The sequence below is a fragment of the Pseudophryne corroboree genome, chromosome 2 (assembly GCF_028390025.1).
Source record: "Pseudophryne corroboree isolate aPseCor3 chromosome 2, aPseCor3.hap2, whole genome shotgun sequence".
Taxonomy (NCBI): Eukaryota; Metazoa; Chordata; class Amphibia; order Anura; family Myobatrachidae; genus Pseudophryne; species Pseudophryne corroboree.
The window spans coordinates 304,017,560-304,044,401 of NC_086445.1; the positions used below are offsets into that span (position 1 = coordinate 304,017,560).

A 26,842-nucleotide genomic window follows, 5' to 3' on the forward strand; every position below is an offset into this window, starting at 1 on the left:
ACACAAGTCTGCAGAGGTTCAAAGACCTGCTGGTGAGAAAATTGTCAAGTCAAGCGGAACGTGACCCATCAACAGCTCCTCCTTCACATTCTCCCGCAACTGGGGGTGTGAGGAAAAGGCTAAGAATTCTGAGCCCACCCGCTGGCGGTGATGAAGAGCAGTCTGGAGCGAGTGCTGACATCTGGTCCGGACTGAAGGACCTGCCAACGATTACTGACATGTCGTCTACTGTCACTGCATATGATTCTTTCACCATTGAAAGAATGGTGGAGGATTATATGAGTGACCGCATCCAAGTAGGCACGTCAGACAGTCCGTACGTATACTGGCAGGAAAAAGAGGCAATTTGGAGGCCCTTGCACAAACTGGCTTTATTCTACCTAAGTTGCCCTCCCTCCAGTGTGTACTCCGAAAGAGTGTTTAGTGCAGCCGCTCACCTTGTCAGCAATCGGCGTACAAGGTTACTTCCAGAAAATGTGGAGAAGATGATGTTCATCAAAATTAATTATAATCAATTCCTCCGTGGAGACATTCACCAGCAATTGCCTCCAGAAAGTACACAGGGATCTGAGATGGTGGATTTCAGTGGGGACGAATTAATAATCTGTGAGGAGGGGGATGTACACAGTAAAAGGGGTGAGGAATCAGAGGATGAAGATGAGGTGGACATCTTGCCTCTGTAGAGCCAGTTTGTGCAAGGAGAGATTGATTGTTTCTTTTTTGGTGGGGGCCCAAACCAACCAGTCATTTCAGTCACAGTCGTGTGGCAGACCCTGTCGCTGAAATGATGGGTTCGTTAAAGTGTGCATGTCCTGTTTATACAACATAAGGGTGGGTGGGAGGGCCCAAGGACAATTCCATCTTGCACCTCTTTTTTCTTTCATTTTTCGTTGCATCATGTGCTGTTTGGGGACTATTTTTTTAAGTGCCATCCTATCTGACACTGCAGTGCCACTCCTAGATGGGCCAGGTGTTTGTGTCGGCCACTTGTGTCGCTTAGCTTAGTCACACAGCAACCTTGGTGCGCCCCTTTTTACTTTGCATCATGTGCTGTTTGGGGACTATTTTTTTGAAGTGCCATCCTGCCTGACACTGCAGTGCCACTCCTAGATGGGCCAGGTGTTTGTGTCGGCCACTTGTGTCGCTTAGCTTAGCCATCCAGCGACCTCGGTGCAAATTTTAGGACTAAAAATAATATTGTGAGGTGTTCAGAATAGACTGAAAATGAGTGTAAATTATGGTTATTGAGGTTAATAATACTATGGGATCAAAATGACCCCCAAATTCTATGATTTAAGCTGTTTTTGAGGGTTTTTTGTAAAAAAAACACCCGAATCCAAAACCAAAACACAAAACCCGAAAAATTTCCGGTGCACATCACTAGTATTTGTACAAAAAAATAATATACTGCAGTCTTACAAGCAGTGTCACAGTACTTATGAAAATAAAATAAAAATTGTATAATACACTGTAGTGCAGCACATATTTTTATGCTTTTTGTTTTTAGCTTTTATTATTTTCATTTTACACTGGATGGACAGGTCATTCCTATCAGATACAGTGGACAGAGCACCCCTGGACTGATACAGTAGACAGAGCAACCCTGGACTGATACAGCAGACAGAGCACACCTAGACTAATACAGTAGACAGAGCAGCCCTGGACTGATACAGCAGACAGGGCACCTTCCCCATGCCTGACAACACAGTACTGAGATGGACAAGTCCATCCAGTACACTCTCCACAGCCGGAGTGAAGATAACGCCAATCACCGTGAACCTTTATAGAGACCAGAATCAGCAAGAAACCAACAGCAGGATGATGACGTTTTGCCACATTTTGGAATCTGAGTCTGGAAGGAAATCCAGTGCTGAACTCGGATCGTGAAGTATACACACACACACACACACACACACACACACACACACACACACACACACACACACACACACACACACACTATAGAAAGCACTCTCATCCAGTCAACAAGAGTGAATTTGCAGGGCTCCAGCTATGCTGTGCAATGCCTGGTGGGAAAGGGTGAGACTCATGAGATTCTGCTGTCTGCAGTATGCAGAATCAGCATTCACCAGTGGCTCCCATCTCACAGTCCAGCAGCTGCAGCGGGTGCACTGTCACTTGCTGAAGCGCAGGCTGAGTGGTACCAGGCAGGATCCATCCTGTCCCCAATTGCAGGTGGCAGCAGGGCTCCTAGGACAGAACCAATTCAATCTGCAGCAACATAGGGTGCACCGCAGATCTCCGTTTTAAGAGCAGCGGTCACACTTGGATCCCAATGTGAACCATGGGTGCGCGTTACCGCCGATGGGGATCCCGGCAGTTAGCATACTAACTGCTGGATCTGCATGGTGGAATGCCGGTGGGGGGGGCGAGTGCAACAAGCCCCTTGCACTCGCCACAGGTTATATTCCTACACTATGTGTGTCGTGGACACCCACGAGTGGGAATAGCCCCTGCTAGTTGGCATGCCGACTATCAGGATTTAGAGGGGGTTGGGATGTAGCCATTGGTAATGTGACCGACAATCTCCTGACCGCCAGTCACATAACTACAGTACATCCCGTGAACCACACAGGTGCTGCTGTACATGCAGGTGCCCCTTCATGGCTTGGAGCTCATAGACAAGCATCTCCATTGCCTTTGGGATTTACGCCCCTGCTTTAGATATTGACAAAGAATTGCAAACAAAATTAATTTGAATTATTAAAATTTTGCTGACATGTATTATCAAATAAACTAGGTGAATATCAAAGAGACTAGGTGAATATCAAATAGGCTTGGTGAATATTAAAAAGACTTTGGTCCTGCTTTAAGTATTACTGTACATAGAACACTAGAGATACCACCATACTGCATGCATTTTACTTTTATTTTCACAATGCAGCAAAAAAGTTTCTAATAATGTTATTTTTGTTAAAGTGTAGATTATGTTTAACCTCTATAGATTCCCATTTAAAGTGTCTGAAGAAGGATATCACTGAACCACACATATGTTATTCTTTCTAAAATGTGTTTGTCCTACAGTGCTTGTAGGAGACAGTGCCAACCCTTTGCATCATGGATTCTCAATCCTAATTTATTTCCAGCCACAGAGCAACAAGTCACACACAATTTGGCACATGCCTCCACCACATCAGTTATTGAATGAACATCTGCCCTTTTCATAGCTCATTTATTTATGCCTCATGCATGCATTGCAAGTTGTTTACGGTATTATAGTTTTGTGTGCCATTTTTCATAACATCGCAATTAAGATTAGGGTGCCTATCAAGAAGCAGGTACAGTTTATTTTGGATAAACCAGACAATTATGTTCTAGAACCTTCACACAAAGAAGAACATCAGAGTTTTTGAAATATATATTTATTTATGAATGTATTGTTGGAAATAGCACAAACATGAAATTCCTATTCTATAGAACAATATTGCACATTTTTATATTTTCTCTACAACTGGAATGTTTAGCAGCTGTTAACTGTTTTGGCCATTTTTGTTTTATTTGAATCAATTATGTACAGTACAAAACATGTAACCATATAGTACATGCTGCATAAAAATAATGCTAAATATTAGAGATGAGCGGGTTCGGTTTCTCTGATTCCGAACCCGCACGAACTTCATGTTTTTTTTCACGGGTCCGAGCGACTCGGAACTTCCTGCCTTGCTCGGTTAACCCGAGCGCGCCCGAACGTCATCATGACGCTGTCGGATTCTCGCGAGGCTCGGATTCTATCGCGAGACTCGGATTCTATATAAGGAGCCGCGCGTCGCCGACATTTTCACACGTGCATTGAGATTGATAGGGAGAGGACGTGGCTGGCGTCCTCTCCATTTAGATTATAAGAGAGAGAGATTTACTGGAGCTTAGGACTAGGAGGAGTACTGTAGAAGTGTAGAGAGTGCAGAGAGTTTACTAGTGAGTGACCACCAGACAGTGCAGTTTATTTAATATATCCGTTCTCTGCCTGAAAAAAGCGATACACACAGTGACTCAGTCACATACCATATCTGTGTGCACTGCTCAGGCTCAGCCCAGTGTGCTGCATCATCTATATATATTATATATCTGTCTGACTGCTCAGCTCACACAGCTTATAATTGTGGGGGAGACTGGGGAGCACTGCAGTGCCAGTTATAGGTTATAGCAGGAGCCAGGAGTACATAATATTATATAGTGAGTGACCACCAGACAGTGCAGTTTATTTAATATATCCGTTCTCTGCCTGAAAAAAGCGATACACACAGTGACTCAGTCACATACCATATCTGTGTGCACTGCTCAGGCTCAGCCCAGTGTGCTCCATCATCTATATATATTATATATCTGTCTGACTGCTCAGCTCACACAGCTTATAATTGTGGGGGAGACTGGGGAGCACTGCAGTGCCAGTTATAGGTTATAGCAGGAGCCAGGAGTACATAATATTATATAGTGAGTGAACACCAGACAGTGCAGTTTATTTAATATATCCGTTCTCTGCCTGAAAAAAGCGATACACACAGTGACTCAGTCACATACCATATCTGTGTGCACTGCTCAGGCTCAGCCCAGTGTGCTGCATCATCTATATATATTATATATCAGTCTGACTGCTCAGCTCACACAGCTTATAATTGTGGGGGAGACTGGGGAGCACTGCAGTGCCAGTTATAGGTTATAGCAGGAGCCAGGAGTACATAATATTATATTAAAATTAAACAGTGCACACTTTTGCTGCAGGAGTGCCACTGCCAGTGTGACTGACCAGTGACCTGACCACACTGACCACCAGTATAGTTAGTAGTATACTTATATTGTGATTGCCTGAAAAAGTTAAACACTCGTCGTGTGACTTCACTTGTGTGTTGTTTTTTTTTTTATTCTATAAAAATAAAACTCATTCTGCTGACAGACAGTGTCCAGCAGGTCCGTCATTATATAATATATAATATATACCTGTCCGGCTGCAGTAGTGATATATATATATTTTTTATATCATTTATCATCCAGTCGCAGCAGACACAGTACGGTAGTTCACGGCTGTGGCTACCTCTGTGTCTGCACTCGGCAGGCAGTCCGTCCATAATTGTATACCACCTAACCGTGGTTTTTTTTTCTTCTTTATACATACATACTACTACGACATCTCTTTATCAACCAGTCTATATTAGCAGCAGACACAGTACAGTACGGTAGTTCACGGCTGTGGCTACCTCTGTGTCTGCACTCGGCAGGCAGTCCGTCCATAATTGTATACCACCTAACCGTGGTTTTTTTTTCTTTCTTCTTTATACATACATAGTTACATAGACATCTCTTTATCAACCAGTCTATATTAGCAGCAGACACAGTACAGTACGGTAGTTCACGGCTGTGGCTACCTCTGTGTCTGCACTCGGCAGGCAGTCCATAATTGTATACTAGTATCCATCTCCATTGTTTACCTGAGGTGCCTTTTAGTTGTGTCTATTAAAATATGGAGAACAAAAATGTTGAGGTTCCAAAATTAGGGAAAGATCAAGATCCACTTCCACCTCGTGCTGAAGCTGCTGCCACTAGTCATGGCCGAGACGATGAAATGCCAGCAACGTCGTCTGCCAAGGCCGATGCCCAATGTCATAGTACAGAGCATGTCAAATCCAAAACACCAAATATCAGAAAAAAAAGGACTCCAAAACCTAAAATAAAATTGTCGGAGGAGAAGCGTAAACTTGCCAATATGCCATTTATGACACGGAGTGGCAAGGAACGGCTGAGGCCCTGGCCTATGTTCATGGCTAGTGGTTCAGCTTCACATGAGGATGGAAGCACTCAGCCTCTCGCTAGAAAAATGAAAAGACTCAAGCTGGCAAAAGCAGCACAGCAAAGAACTGTGCATTCTTCGAAATCCCAAATCCACAAGGAGAGTCCAATTGTGTCGGTTGCGATGCCTGACCTTCCCAACACTGGACGTGAAGAGCATGCGCCTTCCACCATTTGCACGCCCCCTGCAAGTGCTGGAAGGAGCACCCGCAGTCCAGTTCCTGATAGTCAGATTGAAGATGTCAGTGTTGAAGTACACCAGGATGAGGAGGATATGGGTGTTGCTGGCGCTGGGGAGGAAATTGACCAGGAGGATTCTGATGGTGAGGTGGTTTGTTTAAGTCAGGCACCCGGGGAGACACCTGTTGTCCGTGGGAGGAATATGGCCGTTGACATGCCAGGTGAAAATACCAAAAAAATCAGCTCTTCGGTGTGGAGGTATTTCACCAGAAATGCGGACAACAGGTGTCAAGCCGTGTGTTCCCTTTGTCAAGCTGTAATAAGTAGGGGTAAGGACGTTAACCACCTCGGAACATCCTCCCTTATACGTCACCTGCAGCGCATTCATAATAAGTCAGTGACAAGTTCAAAAACTTTGGGTGACAGCGGAAGCAGTCCACTGACCAGTAAATCCCTTCCTCTTGTAACCAAGCTCACGCAAACCACCCCACCAACTCCCTCAGTGTCAATTTCCTCCTTCCCCAGGAATGCCAATAGTCCTGCAGGCCATGTCACTGGCAATTCTGACGAGTCCTCTCCTGCCTGGGATTCCTCCGATGCATCCTTGCGTGTAACGCCTACTGCTGCTGGCGCTGCTGTTGTTGCCGCTGGGAGTCGATGGTCATCCCAGAGGGGAAGTCGTAAGCCCACTTGTACTACTTCCAGTAAGCAATTGACTGTTCAACAGTCCTTTGCGAGGAAGATGAAATATCACAGCAGTCATCCTACTGCAAAGCGGATAACTGAGGCCTTGGCATCCTGGGTGGTGAGAAACGTGGTTCCGGTATCCATCATTACTGCAGAGCCAACTAGAGACTTGTTGGAGGTACTGTGTCCCCGGTACCAAATACCATCTAGGTTCCATTTCTCTAGGCAGGCGATACCGAAAATGTACACAGACGTCAGAAAAAGAATCACCAGTGTCCTAAAAAATGCAGCTGTACCCAATGTCCACTTAACCACGGACATGTGGACAAGTGGAGCAGGGCAGGGTCAGGACTATATGACTGTGACAGCCCACTGGGTAGATGTATGGACTCCCGCCGCAAGAACAGCAGCGGCGGCACCAGTAGCAGCATCTCGCAAACGCCAACTCTTTCCTAGGCAGGCTACGCTTTGTATCACCGGTTTCCAGAATACGCACACAGCTGAAAACCTCTTACGGCAACTGAGGAAGATCATCGCGGAATGGCTTACCCCAATTGGACTCTCCTGTGGATTTGTGGCATCGGACAACGCCAGCAATATTGTGTGTGCATTAAATATGGGCAAATTCCAGCACGTCCCATGTTTTGCACATACCTTGAATTTGGTGGTGCAGAATTTTTTAAAAAACGACAGGGGCGTGCAAGAGATGCTGTCGGTGGCCAGAAGAATTGCGGGACACTTTCGGCGTACAGGCACCACGTACAGAAGACTGGAGCACCACCAAAAACGCCTGAACCTGCCCTGCCATCATCTGAAGCAAGAAGTGGTAACGAGGTGGAATTCAACCCTCTATATGCTTCAGAGGTTGGAGGAGCAGCAAAAGGCCATTCAAGCCTATACAATTGAGCACGATATAGTAGGTGGAATGCACCTGTCTCAAGCGCAGTGGAGAATGATTTCAACGTTGTGCAAGGTTGTGATGCCCTTTGAACTTGCCACACGTGAAGTCAGTTCAGACACTGCCAGCCTGAGTCAGGTCATTCCCCTCATCAGGCTTTTGCAGAAGAAGCTGGAGACATTGAAGGAGGAGCTAACACGGAGCGATTCCGCTAGGCATGTGGGACTTGTGGATGGAGCCCTTAATTCGCTTAACAAGGATTCACGGGTGGTCAATCTGTTGAAATCAGAGCACTACATTTTGGCCACCGTGCTCGATCCTAGATTTAAAGCCTACCTTGGATCTCTCTTTCCGGCAGACACAAGTCTGCTGGGGTTGAAAGACCTGCTGGTGACAAAATTGTCAAGTCAAGCGGAACGCGACCTGTCAACATCTCCTCCTTCACATTCTCCCGCAACTGGGGGTGCGAGGAAAAGGCTCATAATTCCGAGCCCACCCGCTGGCGGTGATGCAGGGCAGTCTGGAGCGACTGCTGATGCTGACATCTGGTCCGGACTGAAGGACCTGACAACGATTACGGACATGTCGTCTACTGTCACTGCATATGATTCTCTCAACATTGATAGAATGGTGGAGGATTATATGAGTGACCGCATCCAAGTAGGCACGTCACACAGTCCGTACTTATACTGGCAGGAAAAAGAGGCAATTTGGAGGCCCTTGCACAAACTGGCTTTATTCTACCTAAGTTGCCCTCCCACAAGTGTGTACTCCGAAAGAGTGTTTAGTGCCGCCGCTCACCTTGTCAGCAATCGGTGTACGAGGTTACATCCAGAAAATGTGGAGAAGATGATGTTCATTAAAATGAATTATAATCAATTCCTCCGCGGAGACATTGACCAGCAGCAATTGCCTCCACAAAGTACACAGGGAGCTGAGATGGTGGATTCCAGTGGGGACGAATTGATAATCTGTGAGGAGGGGGATGTACACGGTGATATATCGGAGGGTGAAGATGAGGTGGACATCTTGCCTCTGTAGAGCCAGTTTGTGCAAGGAGAGATTAATTGCTTCTTTTTTGGGGGGGGTCCAAACCAACCCGTCATATCAGTCACAGTCGTGTGGCAGACCCTGTCACTGAAATGATGGGTTGGTTAAAGTGTGCATGTCCTGTTTTGTTTATACAACATAAGGGTGGGTGGGAGGGCCCAAGGACAATTCCATCTTGCACCTCTTTTTTCTTTTCTTTTTCTTTGCATCATGTGCTGATTGGGGAGGGTTTTTTGGAAGGGACATCCTGCGTGACACTGCAGTGCCACTCCTAAATGGGCCCGGTGTTTGTGTCAGCCACTAGGGTCGCTAATCTTACTCACACAGTCAGCTACCTCATTGCGCCTCTTTTTTTCTTTGCGTCATGTGCTGTTTGGGGAGGGTTTTTTGGAAGGGCCATCCTGCGTGACACTGCAGTGCCACTCCTAGATGGGCCCGGTGTTTGTGTCGGCCACTAGGGTCGCTAATCTTACTCACACAGCTACCTCATTGCGCCTCTTTTTTTCTTTGCGTCATGTGCTGTTTGGGGAGGGTTTTTTGGAAGGGCCATCCTGCGTGACACTGCAGTGCCACTCCTAGATGGGCCCGGTGTTTGTGTCGGCCACTAGGGTCGCTAATCTTACTCACACAGCTACCTCATTGCGCCTCTTTTTTTCTTTGCGTCATGTGCTGTTTGGGGAGGGTTTTTTGGAAGGGCCATCCTGCGTGACACTGCAGTGCCACTCCTAGATGGGCCCGGTGTTTGTGTCGGCCACTATGGTCGCTAATCTTACTCACACAGCTACCTCATTGCGCCTCTTTTTTTCTTTGCGTCATGTGCTGTTTGGGGAGGGTTTTTTGGAAGGGACATCCTGCGTGACACTGCAGTGCCACTCCTAGATGGGCCCGGTGTTTGTGTCGGCCACTAGGGTCGCTTATCTTACTCACACAGCGACCTCGGTGCAAATTTTAGGACTAAAAATAATATTGTGAGGTGTGAGGTATTCAGAATAGACTGAAAATGAGTGTAAATTATGGTTTTTGAGGTTAATAATACTTTGGGATCAAAATGACCCCTAAATTCTATGATTTAAGCTGTTTTTTAGTGTTTTTTGAAAAAAACACCCGAATCCAAAACACACCCGAATCCGACAAAAAAAATTCGGTGAGGTTTTGCCAAAACGCGTTCGAACCCAAAACACGGCCGCGGAACCGAACCCAAAACCAAAACACAAAACCCGAAAAATTTCAGGCGCTCATCTCTACTAAATATATGTGTTACTTATTTTACACATTATTTGAAAAAAAAGAAAACATTTTCAGATTAAATTTAAAAAAGCCAGAACACATTATATATATTTTTTCAAATAGCTTAAAAATTTGCAGACTCTCTTTTGCATAAAAAAACAACAACATTGTTCTTTTAAAAGTAGTAGGCAGAGCACTGTAGTAGAGGCCGATGTTGAGGACTCTGCTTCCTCTGTCTTACCATAAGATTTATGTAATGTATATGTCAAGCAGTGGGAGTGGAGGCCAGCTTTTGGAGGATGGCAAACATCAGTACTATGCCAACCTACAATTGGTATATTCTTTTCTCGCTCATAAATTTCTCAACTTGCCGCTCTGTCATTCTTTTCTCTGCTGAAAATTCTCATTCCATCTAGCTTCAGGAGATGTATCACTGGTAATCATGCTAGTCATGGAGGAGGAGAGGAGATTCCTGTCTCTAGCCCTGTATTTGCTTCTTCCTCCACAATGGTTTTTAGCTCCATATGTCCACATCACATATGAAATTATACATAAAAAAATGTATTTTGCTACAAATATTGATTTTTGTTTAAAAAGAAAAGAAAAATTAATGTAATTAAGTTATATATATTATTTTTTGTTGAACCTTCATTTTAATAACTTTAAAATATATGACGAAAAACGAAAAAAAAGCAAATATGTTAGCAGTTTGGCAAAACCATGTTGCACTGCAGGTGGGGCAGATATAACGTGCACAGAGAGTTACATTTCGGCAGGGGTTGTTCAAACTGAAATCTAAATTGCAGTGTAGGAATTAAGCAGACAGTATTTAACATGCAGAGAAACAATATAACCCACCCAAATCTAACTCTCTCTTCACATGTTACATCTGCCCCCCTGCAGTGCACATGGTTTTGCCCATTAGCTAACAATTTTTCTGCTGCGATCAAATCTGAATTAGGCACGTAGTTGGAAATAAATTGAGGCATATTGTCCTCCTTTTCCCCCCCTCAGGTGGCACATTTTGTAGAAGTGCAAGAGCATCCTGGTAATGTTCTGCAGGATTACTAGGTATGTGGGTATGTTTAGACAATAAAGTTTTATTGCATATACTACACTTTATAAATGAAAAACCTTTTGCCTGAATGATCTTAAAAATAATAATGAAAAAAATGTTTTGACCAGGGCTCAAAACTCCGCATTACAGTTTTTCAACGTATTATCAATGTTTTTTTTGCAGCTTATCATTTTATGACACAAGTTATGCTAATAGATTGAAAAACTACAAAACATGTAAAAACCGTAATGCATTGCAGAGTGCTGCATTTACATATTACTATGTTAAACTGTGCAAGATTCAGAGGGGTTTGCAATGCTGATGTTTGTGCAGTTGAGTGAATTGAATTTGCTGCAGTGCATGTGCAAAAGTCCTGAAACCCCTACAGAGCATATGTTCCACCTGAGTGTTTACAGAGACTGCTGTTCTGTACTGAGTCACTGGAAACAGAACTGGTGGCACAAAGCCATGGGTGTCCTGGGAAGGAACAAGGAAGTGGCCTGAAGTGAATGAAAAAAAAAAAAGACCATCACATGGGCATGTCAGTGAACCCATGTGCATTCCCAAATGCATGTCTGCAGCCACAGAAGCCATGTGGAATGTATGAAGGAGACACTACTCCTGCCATAGGTTGGTGCCAGTGTCGATTATGCACATAATGGTGGAGTGTTCAGAACAGTGCAATAGTGCAATTGTGCAATCCTCCATTCCTGCATCATGGAATCCTGAAATCATGCTTTGAAACCAGTGAAAGGTGTCCAATCAAAAAGTGAGCTTCATTACATGGGACATTTTCTCACTGAAAACATTGTAAGCACTACAGTAGAGCACACAGAGTGGGGTTCTAAGTACCCTAAAATTCCTGCTGATAGACCAAATTTGTTTTTCACACACTGCTGTGGAGATGACGTAGGGGGAGCCGGCACTGGGAGAGGCTGCAGACGTAGTGAGGACACTGGTGAGTTGCTGTGGGGGAAGCGGCAATGGGAGAGGCTGCAGAAGAAGTGGGGATGGTAGGGAGATGCTGTACTGCAGAGTGAGTGGGCACACTAGGGAGATGCCGGAAGGGGGAGCAGTCACACTGGGGAGATGATGTGGGGGGAGTAGAGACACTGGTGGGAAATGCTGCAGGGAGAGGAGTGGGGACACTGGGAGAGGCTGCAGATGGAGCGGGGATTCTGGTGGGGAGAGGCTGTGGGGATCCATGTTGATTTAAGGTACAGCATACAGGTGTCATGGATCTACTGTACTTGAGATATATATTTATATCCGAATAAATGAGGCGGCACTCGGAGACTTCATAACTTGCAAACAGATGTGTTTATAATCAGTAATGTTTTGGGGATGTACTCCCCTTCCTCAGACCCTTCCTCAGACCAGGGTCTGAGGAAGGGGAGCATGTCCCCAAAACGTTACCGATTATAAACACATCTGTTTGCAAGTTATGAAGTCTCTGAGTGCCGCCTCATTTATTCAGATATCAATAGGAATATAACTCCAGTGGAAGGAACAGGAGCAAGCAAGCCTTACGAGGCAGCAGGAGTGCTTGGAAATTTGTGACTATATATATATATATATATATATATATATATTTCCTGCAACAAACGAGGAGGCACTCAGAGACTTGTAGTGAAATATCAAAAGTGTATTTACTCCATCACATCCAGATATTTTGTATCCTTTTCTCCTCTCAGTGGATTGACATCCACTGAGAGGAGAAAAGGATACGAAAGACACTATTCAGTATGAATCGGAACTACGGAGATCAAACAAACTATTTGTATTTTCCATTTGTGAGCGCGGATTGTTACGTTAATATCTTTTTACATCACCAAGGTAACCACCTAACAAAACAAAACACATCCCGCTTAACAAAGCATTGCAGCAATGTCAGCCCACATACAGAGCAAAGTTGCTAAAAGGACTAAACATATTGGAACATTATAAAAAAATATGATTATATCTTGTTATAATGTCAACCAAATGATATAATGCCACAAAGAACAACCACACATCAAACTGTATATGAAGCATACGTCGCACTTTAAACACCTGAGCTCACAAACAAACTGAAAGAGGAGACACAAATTATAATTTTACAAAAAGCAAGACATGTCTGCGTGTTCATTGAGTCCCCTCTGTGCCAATGTCTTGCTTTTTGTAAAATTATAATTTGTTTTGGGCATATACTGTATATCGGATCAGACTCACTGAAGCCAATTTGTGTCAAATCCCATGTGAACCAAGTTCAACCAACCATCTAAAACATGATCTGAGTGAAATCCACAGAACACCTGTCACTAACACACAGTGAGGCAGATGTATTAACCTGGAGAAGGCATAAGGAAGTGATAAACCAGTGATAAGCGCAAGGTGATAAACCCACCAGCCAGTCAGCTCCTAACTGTCAATTTGCATAGTGGAGCTGATTGGCTGGTGTGTTTATCACCTTGCACTTATCACTGGTTTATCACTTCCTTATGCCTTCTCCAGGTTAATACATCTGCCCCAGTGTGTGCAGCCATTTTTTGCCACATCCTCATAAATATTTATAATGATAACCATAGGGAGCAGACCATAAATAGCTGCTACCAGTGTGAATGAGTGACAGCTACTGTATGCTATATATTTTTTGTATGTCTAGTAGAAAGGTGGTGGAGGTGCTAATAGTACACACTTTAAACAGATGTTTAGTTTGCTCTCTGGGTGGTTGTTGGGAATAATGGGACCAAGATTTGCTGTTCTACTGTATATCAGAGAAAAGCAGCATGTGGCTCTCTAGCTGGACTATAACTCCCAGGATCCATGCTGTTTGCTGGCCCTGCTGGAATTTGTTTGTCAACAACAGGTGGAGTGCCTCAGGTTGCCTCAGCCAGCTTTACACACAGTATGTACCGTGTTGTAAATATGTATGTTTTTGACCAATATACTCAACTAATTTTTGTGTTAATTCATTAAATAGATCAGGAGCTCAATGGAGGTAGTGGAAAGAAAGATTGATAAGTAATTTGATTACATTTGTTTTATTTAAAAAGTTTTAATTAATCATTGGGGGAATTGGTGATGGTTTTTATTGCATAGACAACAATTTTTATTGGTTATTGCACTAATCTGACTATTACTTATCCGACTTTTACTTTTTCTTTGATTTAACATGCCCTGACTTAAGCCGTCTATGCCCTTGGGCATCGGGCTTAGTAGATGACATTGATGGATTTGTATCATCATGACTGGTGGCACTACCTGCATTTCCTTTGAATTGTTCGTCCTCCATATCTATCAATAAATACGAATCAAGTGGGGAACAGCACACACCTTATTTTTTACAAAAAATGTACCACCTACAATTAGGGGTGTGCAATGGGCCATTTTTCAAGTTTTGTGTTTTAGTTTTGGATCTCCTTCATGTTTTGGATCTGGATTGGTTTTGCCAAAACCACCATGATGGGTTTTGGTTTTGGATCTGGATTTTTTCGAAAAAATCATCAAAAGCTAAAATAACAGAATTTGGGAGTGTTTTTGTCCCTACATTATTATTAACCTCAATAACATTAATTTGCACTCATTTCCAGACTATTATAAACACCTGACAGTTCACAATATTGTTTATATCCAGTTTAGGTCAAAAGGTTGCACCAAGGTAGCTGGACAGAGCAGCAGCAGCCCTTGGATGTATATACTGGGAGGACAAAATATAAAAAAAAATGTATATATAAAAAGACATATTAGGCAAGGCTCAAGATTTCAGTTTACAAAAAGTTGATTAAAGCAAAGAAGAATAAAAAAGACAATATTTTAGATTTAATTTATTTAATTTATTTTAATTTCAATTTATTTTAATTGAATTCATTTTATTTAGAATCAAATTCTAAATTTCTTCTAAGATATCTTTGATATGCAGAGAGTTCACTATATGAGTGTGGAGAGTTTATTTATATTCATTTAATTTAAATGTATATAATTTCAATTATTATTAATATTAATTTAAATTAATCACAATGTGGTGATAAGAAGAGTTATGAAAATAGGACAATAAGTTATAATAAGAATATTAGCTACATACACCACACCCTGAAATGGACGGAGCACACCTGGATGTATTCTGGGTGGATACAGCACAAAATATTAAAAAAAGATGTCTTTTACTTTCGGGTCCACTGACAGAACACCCCTAGATGGACAGAGCAGCTGCAGTCCCTGGATGTATACTGGGATGACACAGCACAAAATATTAATTTAAATCAAAATGTATATATTATTTTTTATATCACACTCTGCAGTTACAGTGTCACACAAATGAGTAAAAAAGATGTAGAAGTATTTTTTATATCACACACCGGCATTTACATAGTCGCACAAATGAATCAGAAATCTATATAATTACACACTGCAGCTGTCTACACCAACAGCATTGCAGAATGCGTTTATGAGTACAAAATAATATACTGCAGTCTGACTGGCAGTGTCACAGTAATTTATGAAAATAAAATAAAAAATGTATAGTACACTGGGGTACAGCACAAACAAAAAAATAGTTTTTTTAATAATTATAACTTTAGGCTTTGTTTTTGCCCTTTATTATTTTAACTTTACACTTGGGTGGAACCCCTAGATGGACTGACAGATTTCCTTTCAGATAAAGCAGACAGAGCACCCCTCTCAAATACATAATAGAAATATATTTTTGGCTTTGGATCACATACAGATATATAGAAGTAGTGTGTGGTAGCCGCAGTACTAATCATCACTGAATGACGCACCAATATAAATATATTTTTTGCTCTGAATCACACACAGATTATATATAGCAGTAGTATATGGCAGTACTGGTAAACATCACTGAGTGATGCACCAATAGATATATATTTTTTGCTCTGGATCACACACAGAGGATATATAGCAGTAGTGTATGGCAGCTGCTGTATTAGTACTCAGAGTGACACACCAATAGAAATATAGTTTTTGCTTTGGATCACACATAGACGATATATAACAGTAGTGTACTGGTAGTCTCCACTAAGTGATGCACCAATAGAAAGATATATTTTTGCTCTGGATCACACACAGTGGATATATAGCAGTAGTGTACGGCAGTACTGGTAGTCATCACTGTGTGACACAACAATAGAAATATATTTTTTGCTCTGAAACTCACACAGATGATATATAGCAGTAGTGAACAACAGTACTGGTAGTCGTCGCATCAATAGAAATATATTTTTTGATCTGAATCACACACAGAGGAAATATAGCAGTAGTGTACGGCAGCCACTGTATTAGTAGTCAGAGTGATGCACCAATAGAAATATATTTTTTGCTTTGTATCACATACAGAGGATATATAGCAGTAGTGTACGACAGTACACAGCCTCTTATAGACAGAGAACAAAACCTGGTCCTATACACAGCTACAATATGCTATATGCAGTGCACTGTTCTACTATGCAGAGCCCTAACACAGTGACAGTCACAGCACACCTACACAAGCAGCACCCCATGTTAACTCAACTCTCCTGCTGCAACCACTCTGCTCTCTCCTGCCCCCATTCCATAACCTGCCTATCTGATTAGAGCAAAGAAAACAGCACAGAAGGAACATGTCCTTATTGTGCACTCTCCAAGTACGGAGTGCAGATTTTGCCGATCACCGGGACTATATATAGAATCCAAAACTCGTGAGATCTGACAACGGGATGATGTTGTTTTGCTGCGTTTTCAGGTCCGAGTTAGGTGCAAAAAAAACGAGCCTGGCTTGGATTTGGGCTCGGATCTCGAAGTTCGGGGGGGTTGGTTCTCAGAGAACCGAACCCGCTCATCCCTACCTACAATGTCACAATACGTGTATGAGTCAGAAATAGTGGTCAAACACTGCGGTTTAATATCACTAGACTGACCATATTATCGCTTTAATCTGGGACACTCATGAATTACACAGGTTCTGTGGCTGGCTGACTGCAAGCCTGCATTTTACCTGGTTTTAAGCAGCCGCAGAACCTGTGTAATTCATGAGTGTCCCAGGTTAAAGGGATAATATGGTCAGCCTAATATCACCAACAGTGATGAACAATATGTGTATGAGTCAGAAACAGTAATATACTGCGTACTGACTGGCAGTGTCACAGTACTTATGAAAATAAAATAAAACTTGTATCGTACACTGGGGTACAGCACAAACAAATATTTATATATATATATATATATATATATATATGTGGACAAAGGATGAGGTAGTAAAGAGCGACCAATGGTGAAAAAATAATGCTAAAAGCAGGATAATAGTATAAAAAATGTGTACAAATTTATTGCAATGGAAAGCACTATACAAAACTGGTTATAAAAGCATACAAGCTCATAAAAAAACATATTGGACTCATAAAAAAATAAAAAAGGAGCATAAAAGCATAAATTCCCTAAAAGCTTTGGAGTATCATTTAACACATAGGATAAAAAAATACTTAAAGTATAAAAAACACAAAAGAATAAAATAGCGTTCATAAGGATAAAAAAGAGGAATAAAATAGCTTAACTTTGTGGTGAGGTTAGATCAAAAAGCAGCAACCAACGCGTTTCATCCTATCTGGACTTCATCAAGGGGTGATTTGAGACTAGAGACAGACCATGTATATATACCCAAATTGAAAGGGAAGAGATGTGCACATCACTTCCTGTGATCAATTAGCATAAGTGATTAGATGTTACCAAACATATATTAACTGACATGTACCTATAGTTGTATTAGTGAGCACCTTAAAACATTAAAAACCGAGCAAAAAGTACAAAGATATCATCTGTAAATCATAAAAGACGCGCAGAGCCGCGGACTTCCTGTCCGGTCTCTGCGTGATGTCATATCCGCCCCACGTCCGGTTTCCGGCACGTCGTACTGCGCATGCATTAGTCCTGTGTGGCGGAAGTGAGTACGCGGCTTTGTTGTTGATATCCTCTCTTACACTGCAGCCTGGTTCAACGGCGGCCATTTTATGTTAAGTCAGAAACCACAGTCCTTACGGCGGCCATGTTTTTGGAGTCTGAATGAATGGGATGATGCCTGTTTGTCACTCAGATCCGATTTTAGTTTTTGCAGTGTTCCCATACTATTGTTAACATTTAAGATACTACATCTGTGGCGCTGATACCTTTCCTAGCACACATTCTCTTTTTGGTATTACTGCTTTCAGCTGCCTGGAGGAGGCCAGTATCATACACAGCATGTTTGGAACAAAGGAACGCACCAACAAAAGGAGTAATTTGTGTAAAAATTTTTTTAATGAAACCACCACTCCGGAGATTGAACATAACGTTAACAATCTCAATGACATGTTTTGGAGTGTAGAAAGACTCCTGACAAAGGAAGTCAAAGCATGGTGGGACATTAGAGGCCTTGAGCACTATGTCAGTGTTAATAGGATCCCCAGAGGACTCAGGATATCAAAACAACCTACCTTTGGCCTGGATAATCAGGATTTTATGAAGGAGAGGGACAACACATTACACAACTGTTCCATCAACCTCATGAAACTGTTAATAGCAGAAAAGAAACGCATTATCTCAGACCTGGAAATTGAGATCAAGGAGGCTGAGAGTAAAATGGAGGCGCATAAGGACAAAGAGGATTTTAGAATTAATAAAAAGGTTCTAAATAAAAAACTAGAACGTATAGAAGAGGAAGTGATCAAGAACAAGGAAAAGAAATTCACTAGAGACAGACAGGATTATGAGAACAATATGGTGAAAAACTGGAGTAGGTTCAACAGAGGAGAACGACAGAAGCCAAGAGGAAATAGGGATTATTGGCAGTCCATCCCCAGAAAACAGAGAAATCCCCAGACTAGTACAAGGGGAAAACAGGTGAACCCTATCAGAACCACCAACAGATTCTCAACATTACAGAAACTGGACTCCAACACAGAGGAGTCTTTTTTATCACCAAGTACAACTCAGCACCTTCGAGGTATGGCAAGGGCAACAGAAAAATGGAGAACCACCAATACATCTCCACGGAAAAGAAGATTCAAAGAAGAGGATGCCGTGGGGGTAGGAGGGAAAAACCTGTTCAAAAGACGAAATCTACAGTAGAACCCGCAACATCAAAAGGTATCCACAACCTCTCCAGCCATGTATTGACAAAACATGAAACCACTCTGCTAAATAAAGGTCTTTCATTCGCACCCACAAAGGGAATGAACAAGTTTAAAGTTTTTATAGACCTAAATAAATTCATACGGAAAATCACCCTCAAACGTCACTTCCTCAAAAAGGAAGATGCGATCATACAGAATTATGAACAATCAAAATCTGGCTAAAAGCCCACTTCCAAATTTTACCCCCTTGAATCTAAGGGACACAATGTGGGCCTGTTCTACGATCTAGTAAAGAAAGATCTTTGTGATGCTACCATCACACCAATTAAGGAAAGAAACCTCATGAATAGAGAAACAGAAGCAATCAAAAGACTTCAGGAAAACAAGAATATAGTTATAAAAGAGGCTGATAAAGGGGGGGGGAGTTGGTCATTATGGATAGAGAAGCGTATACCACAGAAGCTAATAGATTACTGGGTGACAGATCCTCATATGTTCCATTACCTAATGACCCTAAGGAGACCTTTGTAGAAGAAATAAGGTTAATGCTTTTAAAAGGTTTTAGACTGGAAATAATCACCAAAGAGGAATTCCAGTATCTTTTAAATTCCAACCCCACCACCCACATTTTTTATTTTCTCCCCAAAATACATAAATCTCTGGAAAATCCCCCCGGAAGACCCATAGTGGCAGGGATTGATTCCCTGACCTCACATCTCTCAGAGTATGTAGACCTATTCTTAAGAAAATATGTGATGGAACTGCCGGCTTATCTGAAGGATACTACAACAGTTCTTAATCTGATGGAAAATTTTCAGTGGAAAGACACGTATAGATGGGTCACAATAGATGTGCAATCTTTGTACACTTGCATAGAACATGATAAGGGGATTGAGGCCTGCAACGATTTCCTTAGTAAGGCCCATCTAATTACAGAGGATCACAGAATTTTTTTGTGCGAAATCATGAACTTTATTTTGAAACATAATTATTTTAAGTTTTTAGATGGGTTTTATCTCCAGATCTGTGGAACAGCGATGGGGACTATATTCGCACACAGCTTAGCAAACCTTTTTATTTGACAATGGGAGAATAGGTATATTTTTACAAATAATCTGTACCAACACAAGATAATTTTTTACAAACGTTACATTGATGATATTTTATTTGTGTGGGAAGGAGACCAACAGATTTTTAAAGAATTTTTAACACACATCTCGAAAAACAACATGAATCTCAGCTTCACAGCCATAGAAGATACCGAAAGAATTGAATTCCTGGACCTGGTCCTGACACACTCAGGTAATGAAATCATCATGAGCAATTTCATTAAGAAGGTAGACATGAACATCTACGTGCACTACAGGAGCAATCACCGACAACAGTGGAAAGATAACATTCCGTTCTCCCAGTTCAATAGAATAGCACACAACTGCAAGAACAGTGAAGAAAGAGATCGGCAATTGGAGGTATACAAGGAGAGATTCAGGGAAAAGGGGTACCCTGCACAACTCCTGGAAGGAGCTATGGCTAGAACCAAAGATCTGAAAAGAGGTGAACTCTTAAAGTATATATCCAAGGACAATAAGGAAGATACTGTCAAGTTCATCACAACATATAGCGGGCATGAAAATTTCATTAAGCAAACACTTAAGAAACATTGGCACATTTTACTAATGGACCCCGTTTTGAAGGATTACCTCACCAAGGAACCCACATTAGTGTTCCGAAAATCACAAAGCCTGAAGGACCTTGTGGCACCTAGCATGCTAAGAAATCCTGAAGCTAGGAACATTATGCCAAAATGTGTGGGCAGTTTTAAATGTGGCAAATGTAACATTTGTAAATACCTTCACCAGAATAGAAAATCTTTCTGCAATATCAATACCAAGAAGGAATACCGGATTAAACAGTTTATAAACTGTAATACATCATCAGTAATTTATATTCTGGAATGTCTGTGCGATCCGAAATACATTGGAAAAACTAAAAGAGCCCTGAAACTTCGCATCCAAGAACACATTAGGAATATAAAGAACAAAGTCCTCACACATGCAGTATTGAGACATTTCCACCAGTGCCATAATTCGGATCCTGAGGCATTAACCTATAAAGGCATTGAACTGGTATCGTTGGGAGAAAGAGGAGGAGATCTTTCCAACCTCCTCTCTAGGAGGGAGATGTTCTGGATATACGAATTGAACACCCTCCACCCGGATGTCCTCAATGAAGGATACGAGAAAGCACCTTTCTTGTAACGTAAGCCATTCTCCCCACTTTACATATCCTCCTTCTCCTTTTCCTTATCCCCCCCCCTTTTTTGTCTTTAGTCTAAAGTGGACCTTTTGCCTCATCACTACAGCCATACCACACTGGACATGCCCAATTCCGGCCGATCTTGGAAGCGAAGCAGTGTTGGGCCTGGCCAGTACCTGGATGGGTGATCTCCAGGGAAGACCAGGTGCTGTAAAAGATTGCACAGGGAACCTGAATTCCAAGGATACCTCACTTCAAGCTCTTATATTACTCTGTACTGCCACTCTGATCCTTTTGTAGGAAGTATCTACCACTATATTGGTCCTTGATCTAACTAAAGTGTATTCTAACAAAATAAAGAAGGAACAAGATATCGGTATCAGCCCGTTTATACACTGAGGTCTCTCCCCATGAATCCACACAATTATTACAATCATACTGGCCTGGAGACGCCCAATGCCGTCTGATCTTGGAAGCTAAGCAAGGCTGGGCCTGGCTAGTACAAGGATGGGAGACCCACTTGGAAGACCGGGTGTTGTAAATGCAAGGTGGAAGGCTTTGAATTGTGTATACATATTATTTTATAAATTATGTTTTATGACGTTCCTTATATCATTAATATCATTTTATTCGTATGAACTAATTTGCACCTTATTTGTGCACTTTCAGAGATCTGACCCTTAATTGAGGACTCTGGTCCCGGATGTCCGCTCTTTTATTCTGCCTTTCTCATTTAGGTATACTTTGATAATCCACCTGAGCAGTACACTTTTTATATACATGGGATTATCTCCTTCCCACTCACTACTCTTTCATATCGTCTTTTCTGTGAGTTTTCTCTATAACTCCATTCTATAATGTAGATCTCAAGTCCCATATAATATAATATATAACAATCAAATAACTACACCTCTTCTACAGTGGACCTTTAAATTGCACTGATCTTATCCCTTCTTTTATCCTCTCATTTTATATTTATATCTGATATGTAGACAATCAAGAATTGGATCTGAGTGACAAACAGGCATCATCCCATTCATTCAGACTCCAAAAACATTGCCGCCATAAGGACTGTGGTTTCTGACTTAACATAAAATGGCCTCCGTTGAACCAGGCTGCAGTGTAAGAGAGGATATCAACAACTAAGCCGCGTACTCACTTCCGCCACACAGGACTTACGCATGCGCAGTACGACGCGCCGGATACCGGACGTGGGGCGGATATGACGTCACGCAGAGCCCGAACAGGAAGTCAGCGGCTCTGCGCGTCTTTTATGATTTACAGATGATATCTTTGTACTTTGTACGGTTTTTAATGTTTTAAGGTGCTCACTAATACAACTATAGGTACATGTCAGTTAATATATGTTTTGGTAACATCTAATCACTTATGCTAATTGATCACAGGAAGTGATGTGCACATCACTTCCCTTTCAGTTTGGGTATATATACATGGTCTGTCTCTAGTCTCAAATCACCCCTTGATGAAGTCCAGATAGGACGAAACGCGTTGGGTGCTGCTTTTTGATCTAACCTCACCACAAAGTTAAGATACTTTATTCCTCTTTTTTATCCTTATGAATGCTATTTTATTCTTTTGTGTTTTTTATACTTTAAGTATTTTTTTATCCTTTGTGTTAAATGATACTCCAAAGCTTTTAGGGAATTTATGCTTTTATGCTCCTTTTTTTATTTTTTTATGAGTCCTATATGTTTTTTTATGAGCTTGTATGCTTTTATAACCAGTTTTTTATAGTGCTTTCCATTGCAATAAATTTGTACACATTTTTTATACTATTATCCTGCTTTTAGCATTATTTTGGCACCATTGGTCGCTCTTTACTACCTCATCCTTTGTCCACGTAACTACTTTCGTAGGTAATCGTACCAGTACCTACATTATTTGAGGTAACGAGCTGACACCCCGAAAGATTGTAGGGAGTGCCAATCCATCAGGCGGGTTTTTTCATTTTAGTTTTTGCAGTGTCCCCATACTATTGTTAACATTTAAGATACTACATCTGTGGCGCTGATACCTTTTCTAGTACACACACATATATATATATATATATATATATATATATATACACTGCTCAAAAAAATAAAGGGAACACTAAAATAACACATCCTAGATCTGAATGAATGAAATGTGTTTATTAAATTCTTTGTTCTTTACATAGTTGAATGTGCTGACAACAAAATCACACAAAAATTATCAATGGAAATCAAATTTATTAACCCATGGAGGTCTGGATTTGGAGTCACACTCAAAATTAAAGTGGAAAAACACACTACAGGCTGATCCAACTTTGATGTAATGTCCTTAAAACAAGTCAAAATGAGGCTCAATAGTGTGTGTGGCCTCCACGTGCCTGTATGACCTCCCTACAATGCCTGGGCATGCTCCTGATGAGGTGGCGGATGGTCTCCTGAGGGATCTCCTCCCAGACCTGGACTAAAGCATCCGCCAACTCCTGGACAGTCTGTGGTGCAACGTGGCTTTGGTGGATGGAGCGAGACATGATGTCCCAGATGTGCTCAATTGGATTCAGGTTTGGGGAATGGGCAGGCCAGTCCATAGCATCAACGCCTTCATCTTGCAGGAACTGCTGACACACTCCAGCCACATGAGGTCTAGCATTGTCTTGCATTAGGAGGAACCCAGGGCCAACCGCACCAGCATATGGTCTCAGAAGGGGTCTGAGGATCTCATCTTGGTACCTTATGGCAGTCAGGCTACCTGTGGCGAGCACATGGAGGGCTGTGCGGCCCCCCAAAGAAATGCCACCCCACACCATTACTGACCCACTGCCAAACCGGTCATGGTGGAGGATGTTGCAGGTAGCAGAACGTTCTCCTTGGCGTCTCCAGACTCTGTCACGTCTGTCACATGTGCTCAGTGAGAACCTGCTTTCATCTGTGAAGAGCAAAGGGCGCCAGTGGCGAATTTGCCAATCTTGGTGTTCTCTGGCAAATGCCAAACATCCTGCACGGTGTTGGGCTGTAAGCACAACCCCCACCTGTGGACGTCGGGCCCTCATACCACCCTCATGGAGTCTGTTTCTGATCGTTTGAGTAGACACATGCACATTTGTGGCTTGCTGGAGGTCATTTTGCAGGGCTCTGGCAGTGCTCCTCCTGTTCCTGCTTGCACAAAGGCGGAGGTAGCAGTCCTGCTGCTGGGTTGTTGCCCTCCTACGGCCTCCTCCACGTCTCCTGATGTACTGGCCTGTCTCCTGGTAGCGCCTCCATGTTCTGGACACTACGCTGACAGACACAGCAAACCTTCTTGCCACAGCTCACATTGACGTGCCATCCTGGATGAGCTGCACTACCTGAGCCACTTGTGTGGGTTGTAGACTCCGTCTTATGCTACCACTAGAGTGAAAGCACCACCAGATTTCAAAAGTGACCAAAACATCAGCCAGAAAGCATAGGAGCTGAGAAGTGGTCTGTGGTCACCACCTGCAGAACAACTCCTTTATTGGGGGTGTCTTGCTAATTGCCTATAATTTCCATCTGTTGTCTATTCCATTTGCACAACAGCATGTGAAATTGATTGTCAATCAGTGTTGCTTCCTAAGTGGACATTTTGATTTCACAGAAGTGTGATTGACTTGGAGTTACATTGTGTTGTTTAAGTGTTCCCTTAATTTTTTTGAACAGTATATATATATATATATATATACACACAACACACACACACACACACACACATATACACACCTCTCCCTATTCATACTATTCATAAACCCTAACCTTAACCCATACTGGTAAATCAACCATAATATCCTATTACGAATACCCTAACCCTATCCCCCAAAGTATACCTAATACCCTAACCACTAAAAGAATCAAACAGTAGCTGTGTAATTTACATGAAGCCATGTCTGCACTTTTTCACCTGAGGGGCTCAATGTTTTGGAGAAGTTGGAAGGGGTGCTGACGGTTTGCCTAGGGTGCTGAGAAATCTTGAACTGGCCCTGGACACACCCGGCCTTGGATGTACACACACAGTTTCCCCTGGTTTTTTTTAACACTGGGGTAGAACCCCTGGATGTATATGGACAGATCACCCTGTTTATCAGATACAAAAGACGACAGCACCCCTGGAGACACTCCAGCTCCTGGATGTATACTACACACAGTATACTGGATTTTTTGTAACATTGGGGCAGGCAGAGCCCCTGGATGTATGCACAGATGATACCACCCCTTGTCAAATACACCAGCACTCTTGGGGGGAGATTCAAATGTTTGAAAAGTCAGTTGGGAGTCTGTTTTTTCCTATCTAATAAAAAAATTCAATTGAAGACTATTGAGGCCAGTCTAATTCCAAAGTAAATATTTGTTACTTTTCCTTAATGAATAAATTCTATGATTTGGCTAATATAGTAAATAATAGAATATAAAATAATCTATTTATAGGAATCATAGGAATTCAAGTCAGTTGTTACCCATTAATAAAATACACAAGAAATTGTTTTATCAGTAAGTACTCTATTTATATTACAGTAATTGAAAAAGGTTTATATCATAGACAAAATAATAATAATAATAATAATAATAATAATAAGAAAAATATATAATTGATGTTCCCATCTATATAGGTCCATTCAGTGCAATCCGCACAGCCAGAGTGAAAATGGCACCAATTACTGGGACTTATATAGAATCCAAAACGCCAAGAGAATCAAAGCAGGATGATGACATTTTGCATTGTTTTGGGATCCAAATCTGGCGGGAGAGCCCAAGCCGGACTCAGTTCTTGACTAATATCCCAAAGTTTGGGTGTGTCCCGTTTTCCGAGAACCAGACCTACTCATCTGTAATAGATATAGATATATTTACATATAGACATAGATATATAAATCAATAAATTATATATATAATACAGGGAGGATTGGAGTGCTACCAGGAAGCAGAGATCCCGCTCCTGGAGTGCAAATGGACTACTACGTCAGTTTTTGTCAGTTTAACAATCCTCATTATTTAATAACCAACACTAAAGTTACCTATGATAGTTATCTAATAATGGAGATATATACAAGATGAAATAAAATAGTCTTTTTTACAAATATTAATTAACTATACTAATTACTAAACAGTAAGAGATGTATTGGCCCAGAAGGTGTAAATAGAGAGTATTTAGAGACTAGAAATCACTCTGCATTTGGACTGCAGACTGCATAGAGGTGATTGACTGTTGCTGGTAAGCACAAAAAAACTTTGTTTTCTCTAAAAAAAGCATTATAAAGCTTAATATACAATTAGACTAATTTAATATAACAATTTTTTAATAGGTCGGACTAGAATCTGGATAATTTTTTAAAAATACTGCTAAAAAAAAAAAAAAATTCAATTGAAGACTATTGAGGGCAGTCTAATTCCAAAGTAAGTATTTGTTACTTTTTCTTAATGAATAAATTCTATGATGTGGCTAATATAGTAAATAATAGAATATAAAATAATCTATTTATAGGAATCAGGAATTCAAGTCAGTTGTTACCCATTAATGAAATACACAAGAAATTGTTTTATCAGTTTGTACTCTACCCATTTTATTACAGTAATTGAAAAAGGTTAATATCATAGACAAAATAAT

General features: G+C 41.5%; 2 pseudogenes; both read left to right on the top strand.

Moving 5' to 3' along the window:
- Positions 1-21,336: 21,336 nt before the first annotated feature.
- On the top strand, positions 21,337-21,455 carry LOC135054171 (5S ribosomal RNA; annotated as a pseudogene).
- Positions 21,456-21,663: 208 nt separating this feature from the next.
- Positions 21,664-21,782, top strand: LOC135052314 (5S ribosomal RNA; annotated as a pseudogene).
- Positions 21,783-26,842: the final 5,060 nt, after the last annotated feature.